Source organism: Octodon degus, unplaced genomic scaffold (assembly GCF_000260255.1).
Source record: "Octodon degus isolate 3935 unplaced genomic scaffold, OctDeg1.0 scaffold00186, whole genome shotgun sequence".
NCBI classification, from domain to species: domain Eukaryota; kingdom Metazoa; phylum Chordata; class Mammalia; order Rodentia; family Octodontidae; genus Octodon; species Octodon degus.
The window spans coordinates 1263256-1269909 of NW_004524762.1; positions in this window are offsets into that span (position 1 = coordinate 1263256).

The window sequence follows — 6654 nt, forward strand, 5'->3', positions numbered from 1 at the left end:
TGTGTGTCACTATGTGATGCTGAACCAAAGTGGAGATTTCATCATGACTGTTGTGCTACACTACTATGTATGACTACTGATGTCCAGTTTTCTCTGTTGAACTGTATCACTGTTGTCTGTTAACAGTCTGTGGTGATTTAACTACTAGAATATCCATGGTTGGTGAGAAATAACAGCTCTCTGATTACATTTTATATTTCAAGATAAAATTTTAATAATTAAGTGTACTGCTCCCAACTAAGTATACTCATGTTGAACCTCAGTTGCCTGAGGGCAAGACCTTGCTAACTCCCACTTCAGTTCCCCATCTGATCCTGACATTTGTTCCAAGCTTAAAAGACATATCTGAGGCCCAAGCCCCACGGGGAAACTTACTTAATCTGGCTTTCCATGTCTTCAATAATAGAGACAAAAAATTAAAACATGACAAACAAGTAGGACTGTTTGGCTGTAGCACTTGGGGCTCCCATCAAAGCAGAACCTAGGCAAGGTGATCTGAGCCTAAACAAAATGGTGCCACCCAAGTCCCTTCTGTGTACCATGTTTCAAGTGTAGCTAAGGATACTGGGCATGAACAGGACCTTGTCCCATCTGCAAGCTGAAGGTCACTGGCAATGTGACTGTACTGTCTGCTAGAGAGCAGGTAAGTCATCCAGTTCCCTACCCTCCCAGGAGAACCTGCTGTAGCCAGATCCATCAGGAGTTGACCTGCTCAGTCTTGCTGCTGAAGAGGATTGATGAGGCACAGGGTCCACGGTCCCCATTAAGGTATGTTTGTCAGAGGCCTGAGTCTCCCTGGACATCTCAGATAACATGGTCTCTCTTCTTGTAGACATGGGTGCCACATACAGTGTTCTTCCTGAGTTTTCACATCATTGTATTAGATCTACAGTCTCCATTGTGAGAGTTGATGGTTGATCTACATGAACCCTTCAGACAAGGCCCATTACCTGCTGACTCTATGGCAATTTTTTTTTTTTTTTTCTCAGTACTAGGGATTAAACACAGGACCTTGCACTTGCCAGGCAAGTACTTATTCCACTGAGCTATCTCCCTGGTCCCTCTAAGGCAACTTTTTTTTTTTTTTGTGGCCAGCTCATCCTGCCCTGTGGGCGGGGCTGGTGTGTCATGTGGTGCCAGGGATCAAACTGTGGTCCCTGCGCTTTGCCTAAGCTTGCCTAAGTTGGCACTTTAGACTGCTAAGCTATCTCACCAGCTCTTTCTATGGCAATTTTTAAAAAATGTATTTATTTGATACTTGCTGTGGTCATTCTATCTCAGTCCCCCCGCCCCCCAGCACTGGGGTACAGGTGTGCACCACCACACCTGGTTTTGGAACTATTATTTCTTACCAATCATGGATGTTTTAGTAGTTAAATCACTGTAGAGTGTTAAGAGCAACAGCTGAAGAAGACACTAGTTTTCACTTAAAATTTCTTTGTGATCCCAACCTGCCCCATACCTCTCATGGGGAGAGATCTCATCCAAGACTCAACTTCCTTTCATCTCTCTCCCCATAGTGCTCATCCTACAAACCCAACATTAATGTGTTGCCAGATCCTCCCTTCTTATTGTTCCCTCATCCACCTCATACTCTGGGACACTTCGAGTCCCACTCATGCCACCCATGCTACCCCCTGTACTAGTTTGCCTCAGGAATCCCTCAGCCTTCCCGGTGTTCTCCAATGTCCAATAGCCCCTAAACACCAAAGGGGACTCAAACCTATAATTTCACATCTCCTTACTAATGGTTTTCTTAATTTTTTTTTTTTTCAGAACCAGGGATTGAACTCAGCAATAAGCAATTGAATTTACCAGGCAAGTGCTTATTCTACTGAGCTATCTCCCTGGCCCCAACTAACGGTTTTCTTAGAACTGTCCACTCACTGTATAATACTCTCTTTCTTCCTGAACTCAAACCTAGTATCTCCTATTGTTTAGTTTAATATCTCAGGGTTCTAGATAACGCAGTTACACCTACTCTGATGCGTGGTTCATAGATGCTAGCTCAACAAACACAGATACTCAAAAAGGTCAGACATGCCATAGTCAATGACTCTAGAGTAACAGAGGCAAATGGGCTTTTAAAGGCCCACCTGACCAAACTTATCCTGGAGCTGCACTTGCTGTGGCCTTAGTTCCTTCCCTTAGCTCTAAGTAGACTCTAACTCGCTCTAATCCAGGGCACCCCCTTCCCTAAGCCTATCTGAGCTCATATTGGCTGGAGCACGCAAATGCCAAGTGCTAAGAAATTGATACTCTTCCCCTCTCCATGGTCATGGTGGAAGGACACATTTGTATCATGGGCCCCCTTCCTGCTTCCTCTTTGGGGTCCCTTAATCATGATGATGACCTGTCTACTCACAGCACCCTGCCCTTTAAAAGTTTTCAAGGTATCTTCAATCCTGGGTGTGAGCAGTCACTAACAATGAGCTTCTCATACTGGCTGAAACACTTGGCACTAGCTTCTATATGCACGTGAACTGTCATCCTGTCAATCTCCCCTGTCCCCAAAACGATACCCCTGTTCAGCAGAAAGCAGTCTAAGAGAGTCATCCCCCCTTCATAATACCTAAAAGACAGGTATGACATGTTCTGGCTTGAGCATAAATTGCTGAATTATAGTGGCTGTCTAACATGGCTGAAGCGCCCAAACAGCATCTTATCTTCCCAGTGACCACTTTCTCCATCCCCTCTGATAGGTTGCAGCCTGAGTACAAACTACTAAATTATCACAGCCCTGATCCAGCATGGCTGAATCCCAAAACAACGGCTCATCCTCCCAGTGACCACTTCCTCTTGCTTCCCTACCCTAGTCCTGGATACCTTTCCCGCCCACACAAGCGAGCCTCCAATCAGCTCCATGTGTGTCGCTGAACCTGTGCCTCAAGCTCCACCCCTACCAAAAGTCTGTAGAGTCTCGGCCTCCCTGTCTCAGGTCGGAGGATCCCATCCGTGTCCTACTCAATGGCAATAAAAGCCTTTTCCAGCCTCTTCTTTTACTTCTGCTTCTCTGCCATGCCGCTGAAAAACCTACCACCACCCCAACCCCGAATACAACTTTCTTTTGCCCTCCTCATGCACAAAAGGGAGCCCCAGTCAGCTCCTCATATGTCACTGAGCCCGCCCCTCAAGCTCTGCCTCTGGCAGATGTCCATACAATCCCAACTCACCTTTGTCTCAGGTCAGAGGATCCCTGCGTTTTTCCAGGGTCCCCTCGGTGTCTTTCTTTTCTTTTGCCTTTCTATTCCCCCACAAACACCTAACAAGACTGAAAGGCATTAGGTACTTGTGCCAGCTCTCCAGAATGAAGGGAATCATCATGTACTATAAACATAGACTGATAAAAGAGGTAATTGTCAGTATTTTCAGGGACACTTCATTTCTGGCTTCTACAATATCCAGCTTCAGGCCCTTGAGGATAATGACTGGAAACTTGACAGTCATTATCCTCAACCTGTAGCCACCTTAGATTCCAGGAAAAACACAGCCTCCAGCAAAACTACAGCCTCAGGGCAGGCAAAATAGCTCAGCAGACTAAGTGCCTGCTTTGGCAAGTGCAGGAACTGGGGTTCGATCCCCAGTCCTGCATGCCACGCCAGCCCCACCCCTGGGCACACTGAGCCAGCAACTGAACCCAGGTGTGGTAGCACACACTTGTAATCCAAGCGCTGGGGAGGCTAAAAGCAGGAGGATCACTATGAGTTCGAGCTGTATAGTGAGATCCTGTACCAAATAAATTTAAAAAAAAAAAAAAAAAGTACAGCTTCGGAGCACACCACACAATCAGGTCACCCCTCTAAGTGGCTGATTTTACTCCAGGATAATGTAATGGGTCAACTGAATTTTGTGCTATAACTATAGAAATCTACTAGGTTCCCTTATGCTTCCAGTTATCTACTCTAAGGTGTTCTTGCCCTTACGGGTGTTTAGGTAAGGAGTAACTGTCTCCCTCCCCTCCCTAACCTCATTCCTGTAAACATGGTCAGCTTAAGATGTGTCTTGTAAATAGAGCTTGCTCAACAAGCCCACACACAGGCAAGCTGCACATATCGCTGAACTGTGAAAGACCCCCTAGTCATGCGATTTTTTGGCTTTAAAAACTTGCTGCCTGGGCTAGTTGCTGCTCAGTCTTTTCCTGTGTGAGAACTGACTTACAGTCCTGAGCACAGTCATAACTGGCTCTTTCAAATTCCAATTTGGATCCTTATCTGGCTCCTATGCTGAGCTGACCCATAACAGATAAGACAGGAGCCACCCTCTGGCGTGGACACAGAATTGCCCCCTCAAGCAATGATGGCTCTGTCAGGATCTTGCAGAACTAGTCTTGAGATAGCAAGCAGAGGGAGCACCTTCTGACTAGGATTCTCTACCCTGCTAGTTATGCAGCCCCCTACCCTTGCTTTTGCTCCTCTTGCCTATAAAACTGCAAGGTTTCTGTCAGCCCCTTGAAGGTAAATCCTGAACTCCTTCCTCTATTTGTACCCAATATGGCTATGCTGATTAAAACTGTTTGTCTTTATTTTTTAAATCTCATTCTGCAGCCTAGGCTGGCCCTGAGTTTGTGCCCCTGCTGCCTCTACCTCCCAAGCAGGATGACAGGGCTGTGCTGCAATGCCCAGATGCTTGCCTCCTTGAAGGATCTCATGAGATGGGTGGCTGAGTCCATTTTGTTGAAAGCCAAAGAGCTAAGGCTTTCACCCCCAAATCATAATATTGCTAACATTCTGTTTGTTCCTATACTTTAGCCCTGTGCTTTTAAATCACTGGACTTCTAAAGCCTCTGTTCCAGAATTTTTATCATAGGCCTTTTGTCCTAGCCCCTTCTTGGTGCAGAGTTCTGTCCCTGCTTCCAAGTTCCCAGCCTTAACTGCTCTCTGGCTAGAGTTACCCCGCCAGTGTAGGTGCCTCCCAGATCTGACAGTCAGTACTTGAATTGCTAGTGCAGTATTGTCTGTCTGTAGTTCTATGTTTGAGAGTCAGAGTGGCAGTGGCAACTGTTAGAAAATCTATGCCCAGCGGAAGGCAGTAAAGATGCAGAGCTCTCAATCGGTGTCCTTGATTTGCAAACAAACAATCAAAAATATGTGGTGGTGCATCCAGTTAAAGGAAAGGCAAAGAGTGAGGCCTTGGAGGCTGGGTGTGAGGCACATGCATGTAATCCCAGCACTGGTGAGGCTGCGGTAGGACTGCTGTGAGTTCAAACCAGGGAGGCCCTGTCTCGCACATGCACAAAAAGGCCCAAGAAAGGACCAGAGTAAATTGGGGTCTAGGGCCTTTCTTAATGGTCTACCAGATTTTTTTTTTTTGCGGAACTGGGGATTGAACTCAGACCCTTGCGCTTGCTAGGGAAGCGCTTATTCCACTGAGACATCTCCCCGGCCCCTATTCTACCAGATTTAATAAACTTCAGTGTTTTCACGTAGGCACAATTGTGACTGGGGAGGTTTTACACTTTGTAATTGACAGGGCTCTGTGTGAGGGGGTCCAGCTGGTACCCAGTGGAAACTGAAGAGGCCCTGTCATCAGGTGTAGAAGGAATAGGGGAGGGGCGAAAGACACGTGTTCGTTTTATTAAAATTATTGTGCTGAAACACCAAATGCCAAATATCCCTTCTCTTGGCCACAGTAAGGGATTGATTTTTTTTTTCTTTTAAAGTTAAAGCTGTTTTTATCATTTAAACGGTTTTTATTAGTACATGTTTGTACTACATCGTTACTATGTTCATTGTGGGAAGTTGGTACATGCACATAATGGATCTGATTTCTATTTGCTTCTCCTTCCCGGGACGTCTTTTCTTCCCCTTCATTGTTTGCTTTTTGTTGTTGTTCTTGTTCTTATTCAAGATACAGTTTTTCATTGCTGTTGTTTAATTCATATTTCTCCATTAGTACGTGTTTGTAGTGCAACCAGTTCTGTCCTCCCTTTTGGCTCTTGTCCTGAAAACAACAAAGCTCGAAGCTCACGGACGCAGCAGTGGGGAAGAACTGAGTACACAGTGGTTGCCCTTTCTTTTTGTACTTAGCACAGGGTCTACAGGGTCTCACTAAGTAGACTGGATTTGTAGTGATCCACCTGTGGTCAGCCTCCCAAGACATGGGATTATAGGTGCACCAGCATGCGCAGTCTCAATCATCATCTGAGTGTGCCCCGGGGGTGGGGCTGGCACAACAAGCTGGGGATCGAACTCCTGGCCTTTGCATCTGCCTAAGAAGGCACTTTAATCCACTGAGATATTTGGCTGGCCCCCTATTATTATTTTTTAATGTATTTAGTACAGGGTCTACAGGGTCTCGCTACACAGATTGGACTCATAGTGCTCTTCCTGTTTGCAGCCTCCCAAGCACTGGAATTACAGGCGCCACCATGCCCAGTCTCAAATGCTATCTCAGTGTGCCTGGAAATCAGGGCTTGCATGGCAGATTGGGGATCAAACCCCTGGTCATTGCATCTGCCTAAGCAGGTGCTTTAATCTGCTGAGCTATCTGGCTGTCCCTCTTTATGTATTTTAAATATTAATTCTCTGAAATGTAGCTGGCAAAACATTTTTCTCATCCCATGGGCTGTTTCTTCACTCTGTTAGTTCTTTCCTTTTCTGTGCTGAAGCTTTTTAAATTGATATGATCCCATTTGTTTCCTTTTTTTCTTTCTTT